This window comes from Oncorhynchus masou, chromosome 33 (genome assembly GCF_036934945.1).
Source record: "Oncorhynchus masou masou isolate Uvic2021 chromosome 33, UVic_Omas_1.1, whole genome shotgun sequence".
Taxonomy (NCBI): Eukaryota; Metazoa; Chordata; class Actinopteri; order Salmoniformes; family Salmonidae; genus Oncorhynchus; species Oncorhynchus masou.
Genome location: NC_088244.1, coordinates 36,481,704 through 36,498,660, shown reverse-complemented (window position 1 = coordinate 36,498,660; position 16,957 = coordinate 36,481,704). Strand labels below are relative to the sequence as shown.

The following is a 16,957-nucleotide window of genomic DNA, read 5'->3' as shown; positions in this document are numbered from 1 at the left end:
CCTTTAACAGAATGTGACTGGCAGAACAGGTGTTGTATGTGAAGGATGACGGCTGCAGTAGATATCTCAGATAGGGGGGAGTGAGGACAGTGTATCGTCTAGCCATACTCCCAAGTACATGTATGAGGTGAGTACCTCAACCTCTAAACCCTCAGAGATAGTAATCACTCCCGTGGGGAGAGAGGCATACTTCTTACCAAACCACATTACTTTTGTTTTGGAGGTGTTCAGAATAAGGTTGAGGGCAGAGAAAGCTTGTTGGACACTAAGAAAGAAAGCTTTGTTGTAGAGTTTAATATAAAAACCCGGGAGGGGCCAGCTGAGTATAAGACTGTATCATCTGCATATAAATGGATGAGAGAGCTTCCTACTGCCTGAGCTATGTTGTTGATGTAAATTGAGAAAGGCGTGGGGTACACCCTTGGTGACAGGCAGTGGCTGAGATAGCAGATCTTCTGACTTTATACAATGCACTCTTTGAGAGAGATAGTTAGCAAACCAGGCCAAAGACCCCTCAGAGACACCAATACTCCTTAGCCGGCCCACAAGAATGGAATGGTCTACCGTATCAAAAGCTTTGGCCTAGTCAATAAAAATAGCAGCGCAACATTGCTTAGAATCAAGGGCAATGGGGACATCATTGAGGACCTTTAAGGTTGCAGTGACACATCCATAACCTGAGCGGAAACCAGATTGCATACCAGAGATAATACTATAGACACCAAGAAAGCAGTGTCTGTTGATTATTGACAGGTTTTTCCAACACTTTGACAAACAGAGCAAAATAGAAATAGGCCTATAACAGTTAGGATCAGTTTGATCTCACCTTTAAATAAAGAATGAACTGTCGCTGCCTTCAAAGCAATGGGAACCTCCCCAGAGAGGAGAGACAGGTTGAAAAGGTCAGAGATAGGCTTGGCGATGATAGAGGCAGCAACCTTAAATAAGAAAATGTCACATCTAGTCCTGTCACGCCCTCTAGTGCTCATCCTGTGTCGCCTCAACTTTTCATTAGAGATACTGAACTGTTGAAAGTCAAAATGCTATTGCAATGTGGAAGGGACTCTCAGAGAATTCATTGATAGACACTGAATTGATCTGAGAGTCACAGGGTTTGTGATAGAGCTCAAATAATTAAAGATGGACTTTGATAACCAACTCTGACTTGTGTGTGTGGTTTGCTCCCATGATTTGGTAAATAGAGGAAATTTCCACGACACGCCTTGACCTGCCGCACCCTCAGCCTCCGCACCTGGTTTCCGGCAACCCGCCCGAGCTTCCCCTGGCCTGCACTCAATCTTCCCCCTCCCGTGTTTAAATAAATACCATGGTTACCTCATCTCAGTCACCTTGTCTGAGTCTGCTCTTGGGTTCACCTCTTCCGCTCCCCTTGACAGTAAGGGTCTAAACCCTCTGACCCAGATATCAGTGGATCATAGGGGGATCTCTCTCAGTGGATGGGAGGGCCTTCATTCTGCAAGGTTGATCTAATCACAAGAATGAATGTAGAATAGATTACACTTTTGCCACAGGGTTTATATTGTGTGCTCTATAGAGCTAGGCCTATCTATTGTATGGGTTTCTTTGAAGCAGCTTGGAGGTGGTGAGACAGTAACTAGGTTAGGTTGACAAATGGAGTGTGACGTATCTGACTGTCATGCTTTTTCTGCTGATAATATGAACGAAGCAGGCTTTGGCACATAGATCTTCAAGGCAATTTTATATCATATGCAGAATATACATTTGACCTATATAGATTAAAAACTCAAATTAGGTCAGGACTGAGCTGAAACGGTTTTCTAGAGGTGAAGGAGAGGCGGACCAAAACGCAGCGTGGTGGTTATTCATGGTACTTTAATAAAGACACTATACATGAATAAATTAACAAAACAAGAAATGTGAAAAACCAAAACAGCCCTCTGGTGCAAACACAGAGACAGGACCAATCACCCACAAACACACAGTGAAACCCAGGCTACCTAAGTATGATTCTCAATCAGAGACAATTAATGACACCTGCCTTTGATTGAGAACCATACTAGGCCGAAACATAGAAATACCCAAATCATAGAAAAACAAACATAGACTGCCCACCCCAACTCACGCCCTGACCATACTAAATAATGACAAAACAAAGGAAATAAAGGTCAGAACGTGACAGAATCATAATTATTTAAATGAAGTGATAAAAACAAAATGAAAATTCCATTACTCAAATCAGGGATATGCTAAATAGACTATTGTTTAGTGGTCAGTTATTGCAATGAATCAATTTGTGGCAAAATATTTCAGAGTAATGCGGAATTGACGCACATTGCACAATGGGTGGGGTTCGAGGGGGGTGCTTAATGACGATGGTCTCGTTTATCCAATGTGAAAAGCAGGGTTTTCTTTACTGGACAGATTTACCATGACTTGCCCAATAGCATTAAAGCAGACATAGTCATCAGGGCAACACTTTTTTTATTTAACCTTTATTTAACCAGGTAGGCCAGTAGAGAACAAGTTCACATTTACAACTGCGACCTGGCCAAGATAAAGCAAACAGTGCAACAAAAACAACAACACAGAGTTACACATGGGATAAACAAACGTACAGTCAATAACACAATAGAAAAATCTATGTACAGTGTGTGCAAATGTAGTAATATTAGGGAGGTAAGGCAATAAATAGGCCATAGTGGAGATATAATTACAATTTAGTATTAACACTGGAGTGAAAGATGTGCAGTTGATGATGTTCAAGTAGAGATACTGGGGTGCAAAAAAAAATATGGGGATGCAAAAGAGCAAAAAAATAACATGGAGATGAGGTAATTGGGTGGGCTATTTACAGATGGGCTGTGTACAGGTGCAGTGATCGGTAAGCTGCTCTGACAGATGATGCTTATAGTTAGTGAGGGAGATGTAAGTCTCCAGCTTCAGTGACTTTTACAATTAGTTCCAGTCGTTGGCAGAAGAGAACTGGAAGGAAAGGCGGCTAAAGTAGGTGTTGGCTTTGTGGATGACCAGTGAAATATACATGCTGAAGCGTGTGCTACGGGTGGGAGTTGCTATGGTGACCAGTGAGCTGAGATAAGGCGAGGCTTTACCTAGCAAAGACTTATAGATGACCTGGAGCCAGTGGGTTTGGCGACGGATATGTAGCGAGGGCCTTCCAACGAGAGCATACAGGTCGCAGTGGTGGGTTGTAAATGGGGCTTCAGTGACAAAACAGATGGCACTGTGAGAGACTACATCCAATTTGCTGAGTAGAGTGTTGGAGGCTATTTTGTAAATGACATCGCCGAAGTCAAGGATCGGTAGGATAGTCCGTTTTACGGGGGTATGTTTGGCAGCATGAGTGAAGGAGGCTTTGTTGCGAAATAGAAAGCCTACCATTCCAAACTTTGGAACGGTAGTGTGTATATATTATTATTATTTTTAGCTTGGCAGGTGAGGCTCTGCCCTACCTGCCCTGAGTGACCGGTCGCCACTGACTGTACCAGTTCGCAGCTGTTTGCAATGCACAGTCATCGCCACTCGTCAGTAATGTAGGCCTACAAGCACGTGCACCAATAGGGCAGTAGTGCAGTAGTGCTAAACAATTAGTGCTTTCTGAAGTCGGTTCAATATTTTTGACATTAAATGCACTATGCGTTATGTGGATTGAATGCTGTAACAGCACAGAAACAATTAAAACAATTAATAAATATCCATTCATGGTAGTGTCTGTCCATTAGTGCTTATAACTTATTAACCATTATTTATTCACATTACTTTACTTTAAAAAATATTTCAATTGTTATATATATTACATCTGTTTTATTTGATGACTTTATTATTTAATTCCGAGTCATCATCTCATCTCTATAGAGCTGCTGCCAATGCTGTCTGACTAACTACAACTACTGCTGAATACCAATTACCAATCACTTAGATCATGTATTTTTCAGGTAAAGACACCTCTTGAAGCATTTGTTCGCTATCTCTCAAGCACGCATTTTTCTGTCACCTTTACATAGCAGGAGTAAAAGAAACACAGACTGAGAAGTAGGCACGCAATAAATTATGGTCATTGCAGTTAATTGCCACGTTTTCTGCGATAAATTACTGTATGTAGAATATTGGCCTGTTGGAAACTACAACTCCCTACTACATTGCATAGTTCGGGTTTGATCTGTCTTATCTACAGATAAACTCAACAATGTGCGCATTGAGCTCACAGAAAAAATAAAGAAATAGAATTCAAATAATTGAACCAAGTCAGTCAATTAGTTGTTTAAAAACACGGTGCAGAGCACATGCCCCTTTGCCCGTCTCCAAAATGCCCTTTTCAGTGGTGATAGCCTATAATTTCCCCCAAAATGTTTTTTTTTTGGCATACAATTTTTGTCCTTGATGGTCTGAACCCATTGCCCGCAAGTCTCCATTAAAATCTGAAATATTCTTCAGAAGCAATAAATTGCAGTTGTTGATTGTTTACCAATGACCAGTCATCAGCATTGCTGCACAAATGTGGGCGAACATATCCAGGTTAGTGACCAGAAGGAACTTGTTTCAAATCCACCAGTTTTGCCTGTCAATAACAAAGGAGGTCTACATTATTCATCCATATGAAATACAGTTTGTCAATCTGCTACTGACTCATCTTTGCCAGAACAATAGGCTACCTGGCGATTTGACTTAACAGTTTATTAGTTCAGATAGGCATCGTTTGGGTGGCTACTGGAAATACAGTACCAGTCAAAAGTTTGGACACACCTACTCCTTCAAGGGTTTTTCTTTATTTTTACTATTTTCTACTGGTTGAGAGAATTTCAAAAGTGTGCAAAGCTGTCATCAATGCAAAGGGTGGCTATTTTGAAGAATCTCAAATATAAAATCTATCTAGATTTGTTTAACACTTTTTTGGTTATTACATGATTCCATAATCTGTTATTTCATAGTTTTGATGTGTACATTGTTATTCTACAATGTAGAAAATAGTAAAAATAAAGAAAAACCCTTTAATGAGTATGTGTGTCCAAACTTTTGACTGGTACTGTATGTCTAAAGACAAGCAGCTGTAACATCGCACTACCTCCAATATTATGGAATGAAGATGTAACATATTTGGGCAAATTTATTATGATAATTGTGAGGAGGAACAGGGCTACCCGGCTGGCAATGAGCACTCTGTAGGTAGGCTGGCCTCCAAAGTGAATGCAAGGTGCAGACAGAACATGCTTTTCCTCTGATTCTGCAACCTCCACTAGAAGTAGATCATATCATTTTGTTTGCTCTGGACTCCAGTTAAGTGACATGATATATCCCTAACATGAATGACTTTCAGCTCCAAATGCAGGTGTAAAACCGTTTATTTCTTTCGCCTCTCTTGCATTTTGAAAATGAAAAAAATTATTACAAATGTATGGCTGTAATGACAGGCTACACAGCAATTTGGCCAGTGTTGATTTTTCAGTGTAACATTTTATTTGATAAGATTTATTCAGGAATAAAATCCACTCTGTAAGAGTGAAATTAAAAATCAGTGGTGTAAAAGAACCGCCAGTGTTGTTGTAGCTAGAGTTATTGTTTTACACTGTGGAGAGTAAAACAGTCCCATCAAAACCATACCCATCATTATCATATTTCCCAGCATGCTCTACTGCAGTTAGATTTTTTGGGGATTGTTTTTAATATCTGTGATTATATACTGAAACAATATATAAATGCAACAATTGTAACATGTTTTAATCAGTTACAGTTCATATAAGGAAATTAGTCAATTGAAATAAATTCAATAGGCCTTAATATATGGATTTCACATGACTGGGCAGGGGCGCAACCAGAATAAATCTATCCCCAGAAAAGGGCTATATTAATTAAAGACAGAAATACTCCTCAGTTTCAGCAGCTGTCTGGGTAGCTGGTCTCAGATGAACCTGCAGGTGATGTAAGCCAGATGATGAGGTCCTGGGCTTGCGTTGATGCACATGGTTTGCGGTTGTGAGGCCTGTTGGACGTACTGTCAAATTCTCTAAAATGATGTTGGAGGTGGCTTATGGTAGAGACATTAACATTCAATAATCTGGCAACAGCTCTGGTGGACATTCCTGTAATCAGCATGCCGTTTGCACGCTCCCTCAACACTTGAGACACTGTAGCATTGAGTTGTTTGACAAAACTGCACATTTTAGAGTGGCCTTTTATTGTCCCCAGTACAAGGTGCACCTGTGTAATGATCATGCTGTTTAATCACCTTCTTGATATGCCACAACTGTCAGGTGGATGGATTATCTTTGCAACGGTTAAATGCTCACTAACAGGGATGTAAACACATTTCTGAACATTTCTGAATGTTTTTTGCACATTTTGAACATTTCTGGTGTCCTTTATTTCAGCACATGAAACATGGGATTAGCACTTTTACATATATTATATTACACATATATTATATTTTTGTTCAGTATACATGTAAATTGATTAATCTTATGCTACACAAAGAAAAATCATGTACATTTTTCTAAGTAGTTAGATTTATTGGACCCATTACTGAAATGGTTGTTCCAGTTTAAATGGTTTAGGTAGTGTTTTTTCACAAGTCTCCTAACCTTGAAAGTAATTCTGAATGCAGGTTGTGGGTGATTAAATATTCCAACTGTTGTATATCCTAACTCTGGATGGATCACTTTGCAAGCAAGCATAATGTGATTTACAGGCTTGATGTGGCCTGTAAACCAGGAGTTTCCTAACACTACTGTGCTAGAATAAAACATATGTAATGCGCTGTCATAGTTTAATTTTAATGATAACATTCGCCCAGGAACTCACTTGGTGAAAGTCACAGGTCTTTAAAAGGAAATAATCCAACAACTATGTCTCTGTCACTAACAAATACAGTCATGGGTGTTATTAACAAATTCATCTTAACACCATACAGTTTTAAAATAACACCCCAAAAAGGATTTACGGTTCAACTACAGATGTTCATTTCTTACACTGTCACTGTGTAACAGAGTGTAACACTGTGTAACAGAGTCACACTAAGCAAAGGGAGTCCAGTTTACTCTAAATCAAGTGTTATGTTTTACAGTAGAGCTATGCGAACACCACAATCAAGTTCCTTCAAATCAAATCAAATGTTATTGGTCACATACACATGGTTAGCAGATGTTAATGCGAGTGTTGCGAAATGCTTGTGCTTCTAGTTCTGACTGTGCAGTAATATCTAACAAGTAATCTAACAATTCCTAACAATTTTACAACAACTACCTTATACACACACAAGTGTAAAGGAATGAATAAGAATATGTACATATAAATATGTGGGTGAGCGATGGCCGAACGGCATAGGCAAGATGCAGTAGATGGTATAGAGTACAGTATATACATATGAGATGAGTAATGTAGGTTATGTAGACACTATCTTAAGTGGATTTGTTTAAAGTGACTAGTGATACATTTATTACATCCAATTTGTAATTATTAAAGTGGCTAGAGATTTGAGTCAGTATGTTGGCAGCAGCCTCTCTATGTTAGTGATGGCTGTTTAACAGTCTGATGGCCTTGAGATAGAAGCTGTTTTTCAGTCTCTCGGTCCCAGCTTTGATGCACCTGAACCGACCTCTGTTCCTTTGAACACTTTAAGGTTAAAATGGTGAACACTGCAACAGAGATAAATCATCAACACTTTCAAAAGTGTTATTTTAACACCACCAGTACAGTGGGACTCATATGTTCACTAAATCAAATCAAATCAAATCAAATTTATTTATATAGCCCTTCGTACATCAGCTGATATCTCAAAGTGCTGTACAGAAACCCAGCCTAAAACCCCAAACAGCAAGCAATGCAGGTGTAGAAGCACGGTGGCTAGGAAAAACTCCCTAGAAAAGCCAAAACCTAGGAAGAAACCTAGAGAGGAACCAGGCTATGTGGGGTGGCCAGTCCTCTTCTGGCTGTGCCGGGTAGAGATTATAACAGAACATGGCCAAGATGTTCAAATGTTCATAAATGACCAGCATGGTCGAATAATAATAAGGCAGAACAGTTGAAACTGGAGCAGCAGCACGGCCAGGTGGACTGGGGACAGCAAGGAGTCATCATGTCAAGTAGTCCTGGGGCATGGTCCTAGGGCTCAGGTCAGTTGAAACTGGAGCAGCAGCACGGCCAGGTGGACTGGGGACAGCAAGGAGTCATCATGTCAGGTAGTCCTGGGGCATGGTCCTAGGGCTCAGGTCCTCCGAGAGAGAGAAGGAGAGAATTAGAGAACGCACACTTAGATTCACACAAGACACCGAATTGGACAGGAGAAGTACTCCAGATATAACAAACTGACCCCAGCCCCCCGACACATAAACTACTGCAGCATAAATACTGGAGGCTGAGACAGGAGGGGTCAGGAGACACTGTGGCCCCACCCGAGGACACCCCGGACAGGGCCAAACAGGAAGGATATAACCCCACCCACTTTGCCAAAGCACAGCCCCCACACCACTGGAGGGATATCTTCAACCACCAACTTACCATCCTGAGACAAAGCTGAGTATAGCCCGCAAAGATCTCCGCCACGGCACAACCCAAGGGGGGGGGCGCCAACCCAGACAGGATGACCACATCAGTGAATCAACCCACTCAGGTGACGCACCCCCTCCAGGGACGGCATGAGAGAGCCCCAGCAAGCCAGTGACTCAGCCCCTGTAATAGGGTTAGAGGCAGAGAATCCCAGTGGAAAGAGGGGAACCGGCCAGGCAGAGACAGCAAGGGTGGTTCGTTGCTCCAGAGCCTTTCCGTTCACCTTCCCACTCCTGGGCCAGACTACACTCAATCATATGACCCACTGAAGAGATGAGTCTTCAGTAAAAATAGTGTACATTTTACACTTTCAGGGTTAAATGGGGGAACATTTTCAGAGTTAAATCTTTAACATGTTCAAATGTCGTATTTTAACTACAGTGCAGTTGGACTCTTTCAGAGTTAAATGTACACCAAGGATTTTGCTGTGTACATTTGCATAGTGATTGGTGTAGACTTTACCGTGAAATGTTTGCTTACGAGCCATTTCAAACGATGCAGAGTTTAAAAAGTATAATACAAATAAAATAGGAATAAAATACAATTTTGCTATATACAGGGAGTACCACTACCAGATTCATGTGCAGAGGTGCAAGGTATTTGAGGTAGATATGTAAATGAAGGCAGGGTAATGTGACTAGACCTTGATAATTGATAATGATAAGAGTAAAATAAAGAACAGCGTAGCAGCAGCAAACAATGAATGTAAAAGTGTTTGTGTTGTGTCAGTAAGCTTATGTGTCTACAGTGCCTTCAGAATGTATTCACACCCCTTGACTTTTTCCACATTTTGTCGTGTTACAGCCGGAATTTAAAATAAATTCAATTGAGATGTTTTGTCACTGGCCTACATTACATTTACATTTAAGTCATTTAGCAGACGCTCTTATCCAGAGCGACTTACAAATTGGTGAATTCACCTTCTGACATCCAGTGGAACAGCCACTTTACAATAGTGCATCTAAGTCATTAAGGGGGGGTGAGAAGGATTACTTATCCTATCCTAGGTATTCCTTGAAGAGGTGGGGTTTCAGGTGTCTCCGGAAGGTGGTGATTGACTCCGCTGTCCTGGCGTCGTGAGGGAGTTTGTTCCACCATTGGGGGGCCAGAGCAGCGAACACACAATATCCCATAAAGTCAAAGTGGAACTATGTTTTTGAAAGTGTTTACAGGTTAATTAAAAATTTTAAGCTGAAATGTCTTGAGTCTTGAATGTCTTGAACCCCTTTGCTATGGCAAGCCTAAATAAGTTCAGGAGTAAAAATTTGCTTAACAAGTGATTTTTTTTTATGACAACCTCATCTCTGTACCCCACACATACAATTATCTGTATGATCCCTCAGTCGAACAGTGAATTTTCAAACACAGAGTCAACCACAAAGACCAGGAAGATTTTACAATGCCTCGCGAAGAAGGTAATCAATTGTAAGATCGGTTAAAAAAAGCAGACTAAATAACTCTTTGAGCATGGGGGATATTATTAATTACACTTTGGATGGCGTATCAATACACCCAGTCTCTACAGAGAAACAGGCGTCCTTCCTAACTCAGTTGCCAGAGAGCATCTCAGCTTTGGCACAAAAAAAGGTAGGTGTATAATTAAGAGCAGTATCTTGCAGGATTCAATAGTTGGAATTATAAGACGTGTTGCCCTGTCATTTTCTCTGCGATTGTCATTCTAATGGAATCCAGAAAGAACAAGACCCTGTCCTCTAACATTTACATCAAAATGTGCAAAGTTATGGGCAAAGACACAAAACATCCACATTACATTAAATATTTTTCTTGATCAAATAACATGGAAAACAGTCACTTTTTGTGCAGTGTTAATTTAAAATCCTACAATCCACTTAATGTAAATAAATGTACATTACTGTATTTTACATTGGCAGGTCATCCAGGTTTGTACCTGTAGACTTTCGATCCCCATGAAGTAAAACAATGCACAATACAGTAGATAAGTACATTGAGACATCAAGTGGTTTGTGATGATGTGCCTCAGTTGGCAGAGCATGGCACTTGCTATGCTAGGTTTGTGGGTTCTATTCCCATGGGGGGCCAGTATGAAAATGTATGCACTCACTACTGTAAATTGCTCTGGATTAGTGTCTTCTAAAATAGAAAAGGAATAAACAGACTGTTTTAAGTTTTCACATAGAAAAAAAGTTGCATTTGCAAGGTATTTCAAGAAACTGGAAAACATATATCAAGCAAGTGTTTTTATATTCAGATTATCAGATTAACTGTTTTGTACAGATAATTATCAGACTACAAAATGCTGGTAAACACTCAAATACACTTAGTTTAAATGTACATTTAGTTTAAAAGTAGTGTACTGGGCCTTTACTGGTCCTGTATAAGCACCCCCTCCAAAATAACCGCAGCACCCTCAACCCCAAGCTTCTTACTGCGGCTATGACCCTGTACAGAATAACAAATATTCCAAAACATGCATCCTGTTTGCATCAAGGCGCTAAAGAAACACTGCAACAATGTGGCAAAGCAATTCACTTTTTGTCCTGAAAAAAAGTGTTATGTTTAGGGCAAATCTAAACAACACACAACTGAGTACCACTCTCTATAATTTCAAGCATAGTGGTGGCTGCATCATGTTGTGGGTATGCTTGTAATCGTTAAGGACTGGGGAGTTTGTCAGAATAAAAACTAAATGGAAAGGAGCTAAGCACGGGCAAACTCCTAAAGGAATACCTGGTTCAGTCTGCTTTCCACCAGACACTGGGAGATGAACTCACCTTTCAGCAGGACAATAACCTAAAACACAAGGCCAAATTTACATTGGTGTTGCTTACCAAGAAGACAGTGAATGTTAATGAGTTTTGACGTGTATCTACTTGAAAATCTATGGTAAGATCTTAAATTGGTTGTCTAGCAATGATCAACAACCAATTTGACAGAGCTAGAAGAATTTTGAATGGGCAAATGTTGCACAATCCAGGTGTGGAACGCTCTTAGACGTACTCAGAAAGACTCACAGCTGTAATTCCTGCCAAAGCTGCTTTTTTGTTGTACTTTTACCGCAATTGGTAGTGAAAGTCTTGTCCCATTCCTGCAACTACCCTACGGACTTGGGAGAGACAAAGATCAAGAGTCATGCGTTCTCCAAAACACAACCCTGCCAAGCTGCACTGCTTCTTGACACACTGCTCGTTTAACCGAGAAGCCAGACGCACCAATGTGTTGGAGGAAACACCATTCAGCTGGCGACCGAAGTCAGCTTGCAGGTGCCCAAGGAGTCGCTAGAGCGCTATGGGACAAGGAAATCCCGGCCGGTCAAATCATCTCCTAACCCGGACGACGCTGGGCCAATTGTGCTCCGCCTCACGGGTCTCCCAGTCATGGCCGGCTGTGACACACTTGGGATTGAACCTGGTAGGTAGCCTAGTGGTTAGAGCGTTGGACTAGTAACCGGAAGGTTGGAAGTTCAAATCCCCGAGCTGACAAGGTACAAATCTGTCGTTCTGCCCCTGAACAGGCAGTTAACCCACTGTTCCTAGGCGGTCATTGAAAATAAGAATTTGTTCTTAACTGACTTGCCTGGTAAAATAAAAAAAGTAGTGATTCCTCAAGCACTGTGATGCAGGTTCTTAGAATGCTGCACCACTCAGGAGGCCCTGACATTTTTGGGGGGTTGAGCACATGCCCCCCAAAAGGTCTGTGCACAGCCCTGTAGGCATATATCAGTGATGGAGAGCCTACGTTGTACTAGCATAACCTACAATAAGGCAGACAAATTATTCTGGATTATTTAGCCTTTTATAGAGCAGAAAACAATCTGATGCTGTGAAAGCTGTTACAATGTTACTACCTTCACTACCTTTCCTATCAGCAAAGTAGCTCGCTCTTTTATAAACTATTTTGAGGTAGGCATATGGATGATTTGTTTTTAATACTGAGAAGATATTCTGATTGTATAGAACAAGTGTCCAAACATTTTTGTTAGAGTTTGATTCTGATTAAATAAGGTTTTCCTCACCAGCGTGAGTGCATATCGGGAGTCAGGCTGGGCAATGCCTGCTGGAAGCTCTACTGTCTGGAACATGGGATCCAGTCACATGGACAGATGTAACAAGAGCATCGGAGGAGGAGATGACTTCTTCCTCACCTTCTTCAGTGAGACCGGTACTGGAATTTATGTCCCCAGGGCTGTGTTTGTAGACCTGGAGCCTACAGTCATAGGTAAGCCTTGTTTCTTATCGAAAAGAGGTGTGGCTGCATATGATTCCTTGCTTTCTTGGTATTGAGCTCCTCATTCAAAACCTTCATGAGCTGCTAATTTTCTCTCCTCAGATGAGGTGCGCACTGGGACTTACCGCCAGTTATTCATCCTGAACAACTCATTACTGGCAAAGAGGATGCTGCCAACAATTACGCCTGTGGACACCACTATTGGCAAAGAGATCATTGACCTGGTGGTGGAAAGGATCCACAAACTGGTGGGTATATTAATGAATGAATAAATTCATGAATTAAATGTTTGATTAACTAAATAATTTGAATGTGGAATCTTAAACTTATCTTGACCGTGCTTTCAGAAAGTACTCACACCCCTTTACTTTTTCCACATTTTGTTGTGTTACAGCCATTGGCGGCAGGTAGCCTGTTGGTTAGAGCATTGGGCCAGTAACCGAAAGGTTGCTGAATAATTGAATCCCTGAGCTGACAAGGTAAAAATCTGTCGTTCTGCCCCTGAACAAGGCAGTTAACCCACTGTTCCCCAGTAGGCTGTCATTGTAAATAAGAATTTGTTCTTAACTGACTTGCCTAGTTAAATAAAGGTTACTTCTTTTTTTAAGTAAACAGCCTTTGTTTTTCAGGATAAAACTAAATGGAATGGAGCTAAGCACAGGCAAAATTCTAGAGGAAAACATGGTTCACCTTTCAGCAGCACAATAACCTTAAAAACAAGGCCAAATCTACACTATAGTTTGTTACCAAGAAGGCAGTGAATGAGTGGCCTAATGACAGTTTTGACTTAAATCTACTTGAAAATCAATGGAAAGACCTAAAAATGGTTGTCTAGCAATGATCAACAACCAATTTGTCAGAGCTTGAAGAATTTTGAAAATAATAATGGGCAAATATTGCACAATCCAAGTGTGGGCAGCTCTTAGAGACTTGCCCAGAAAGACTAATTGCTGTCAAAGGTGCTTCTACAAAGTATTGATTTAGGGGTGTGAATACTTATGTAAATTAGATATTTCTGTATTTCATTTTCAATACATTTGTTAAAATTTCAAAAACATGTTTTCACTATCATTATAGGGTATTGTGTGTAGATGGGTGAGACAGAATATATTTAATCAATTTTGAATTCAGGCTGTAACACAATAAATTGTGGAATAAGTCAAGAGGTATGAATACTTTCTGAAGGCACTGCACATGTCCCTTGTTTATCCTCAAGCTGATCAGTGCACAGGCCTTCAGGGCTTCCTGGTTTTCCACAGCTTTGGAGGTGTTACTGGCTCTTGTTTCACCTCTCTGCTGATGGAGCACCTGTCTGTTGACTATGGCAAGAAGTCCAAACTGGAGTTCTCCATCTATCCAGCTCCCCAGGTGTCCATAGCTGTGGTGGAACCTTACAACTCCATCCTGACCACCCACACCACCCTAGAGCACTCTGACTGTGCCTTCATGGTGGATAATGAGGCTATATATGACATCTGTAGTAGGAACCTCGACATTGAGCATCCCACCTACACCAACCTCAACAGGCTCATTAGCCAGATTGTTTCCTCCATCATGTTGATCTGACAACTGGTGCCCTATCCACATATTAATTTTCCTCTAGCTACCTATGCCCCAGTTATCTCTGCAGAGAAGACATACTGTGAGCAGCTCACTGTCTCTGAAATCACCAATGCCTGCTTTGAGTCAACCAATCAGATGGTGAAATGTGACCCTTGCCATGACATGTTGCCTTCTGTACCATGGTAATGTGGTGTCCAAGTATCTCAATGCTGCTATTGCCACCATCAAGACCAAACATAACATCCAATTCGTTGACTGGTGTCCAACTGGCTTCAAGGTTGGACTCATCTATCAGCCTCCCACTGTAGTCCCTGGTGGAGACCTGGCCAAAGTCCAGAGGGCTGTGTGCATGCTGAGCAACACCACTGCTGTGGCAGGGACCTGGGCTTGTCTTGACCACAAGTTTGACCTGATTTACGCCAAAGGTGTCTTTGTGCACTGGTACAGTTGAAGTCGGAAGTTTATATACACCTTAGCTAAATACATCTCAACCCATTTTTTCACAATTTCTGACATTTAGTCCTAGTACAAATTTCATGTCTTAGGTCAGTTAGGATCGCTACTTTATTTTAAGAATGTGAAATGTCAGAATAATAGTTGAGAGAATGATTTACTTCAGCTTTTATTTCTTTCATCACATTCCTAGTGGGTCAGAAGTTTACGTACACTCAATTAGTATTTGGTAACATTGCCTTTAAATTGTTTAACTTGGGTCAAATGTTTTGGGTAGCCTTCCACAAGCTTCCCACAATAAATTGGGTGAATTTTGGCCCATTCCTCCTGACAGAGCTGGTGTAACTGAGTCAGGTTTGTTGGAATCCTTGTCCATGTGGAAGACCCATTTGCTAACAAGCTTTAACTTCCTTACTGATGTCTTGATATGTTGCTTCAATATATCCACATAATTTTCCTACCTCATGATGCCATCTATTTTGTGAAGTGCACCAGTCCCTCCTGCAGCAAAGCACCCCCACAACATGATGCTACCCCCGTGCTTCACGTTTGGGATGGTGTTCTTCGGCTTGCAAGCCTCCTCCTTTTTCCTCGAAACATAACGATTGTCATTATGGCCAAACAGTTCTATTTTTGTTTCATCAGACCAGAGGACATTTGTCCAAAAAGTATGATCTTTGTCCCCATGTGCAGTTGTACACTGTAGTCTGGCTTTTTTATGGTGGTTTTGGAAAGGTGGCTTCTTCCTTGCTGAGCGGCCTTTCAAGTTATGTCGATATAGGACTCGTTTTACTGTGGATATATATACTTTTGTACCTGTTTCCTCCAGCATCTTCACAAGGTCCTTTGCTGTTATTCTGGGATTGATTTGCACTTTTCGCACCAAAGTATGTTCATCTCTAGGAGACAGAATGTGTCTCCTTCCTGAGCGGTATGACGGCTGCGTGGTCCCATGCTGTTTATACTTGCACACTATTATTTATACAGATGAACGTGGTACCTTCAGGCATTTGGAAATTGCTCCCAAGGATGAACCTGAGGTCTTGGCTGATTTCTTTTGATTTTCCCTCTGATGTGAAGCAGAGGCACTGAGTTTGAAGGTAGGCCTTGAAATACATCCACAGGTGCACCTCCAATTGACTCAAATGATGTCAATTAGCCTATCAGAAGCTTCCGAAGCCATGACATAATGTTCTGGAATTTTCAAACTGTTTAAAGGCACAGTCAACTTTGTGTATGTAAACTTCTTATCCACTGGAATTGTGATGCAGTGAATTATAAGTGAAAGAATCTGTCTGTAAACAATTGTTGGAAAAATTACTTAGATGTCCTAGCCGACTTTTCAAAACTATAGTTTGTTAACAAGATATTTGTGGAGTGGTTGAAAAACGAGTTTTAATGACTCTAACCTAAGTGTATGTAAACATCCGACTTCAACTGCATGGTATGTGGGTGAAGGCATGGAGGAGGGAGAGCTCTCTGAAGCCAGAGAGGGCATGGCAGCCCTGGAGAAAGATTATGAAGAGGTCGGGGTTGACTCCATTGAGGGTAAGGGATAGGAGTAGAGTACTACATGGAAAACTAGGTGCTACTTATTCAGGAAGCAGAAGTTCTAAACATGATTTCAAAAGCATTTGTATTAAAATGCAGTGAATCAAGTGACTACTTGTATTGGAAAAATAAATGTATTGTCTGACAAAAGTATTTTCTCTTTTTAAATAATTGTCTTATTAAATGTATTTCAGTTTGTATATCTATAGTTGTAACGGCGTTCTTCGTTTGTTGAATGAGAGTCGGACCGAAATGCAGCGTGTTGGTTACTCATGTTTTTTAATGAAACAAATGAATCGCGGTACATGAAATAACTGATATAAATAAATAACAACAAAACGTGAAACCTAATTACAGCCTATCTGGTGAAACTACACAGAGACAAGAACAATCACCTACGAAATACAAAGTGAAACCCAGGCTACCTAAATACGGTTCCCAATCAGAGACAACGAGAATCACCTGACTCTGATTGAGAACCGCCTCAGGCAGCCAAACCTATACTAAACACACCCCTAATCAACCACAATCCCAATGCCTACAAAAAACCCAATACAACAACACAATAACATAAACCCATGTCACACCCTGGCCTGACCAACTAATTATCTAAAACACAAAATACTAAGACCAAGGCGTGACAATA

At 40.9% G+C, this 16,957-nt stretch overlaps 1 pseudogene; it reads left to right on the top strand.

Moving 5' to 3' along the window:
- The first annotated feature begins 118 nt into the window (after window positions 1-118).
- Window positions 119-16,319, top strand: LOC135527477 (tubulin alpha chain-like; annotated as a pseudogene).
- Window positions 16,320-16,957: the final 638 nt, after the last annotated feature.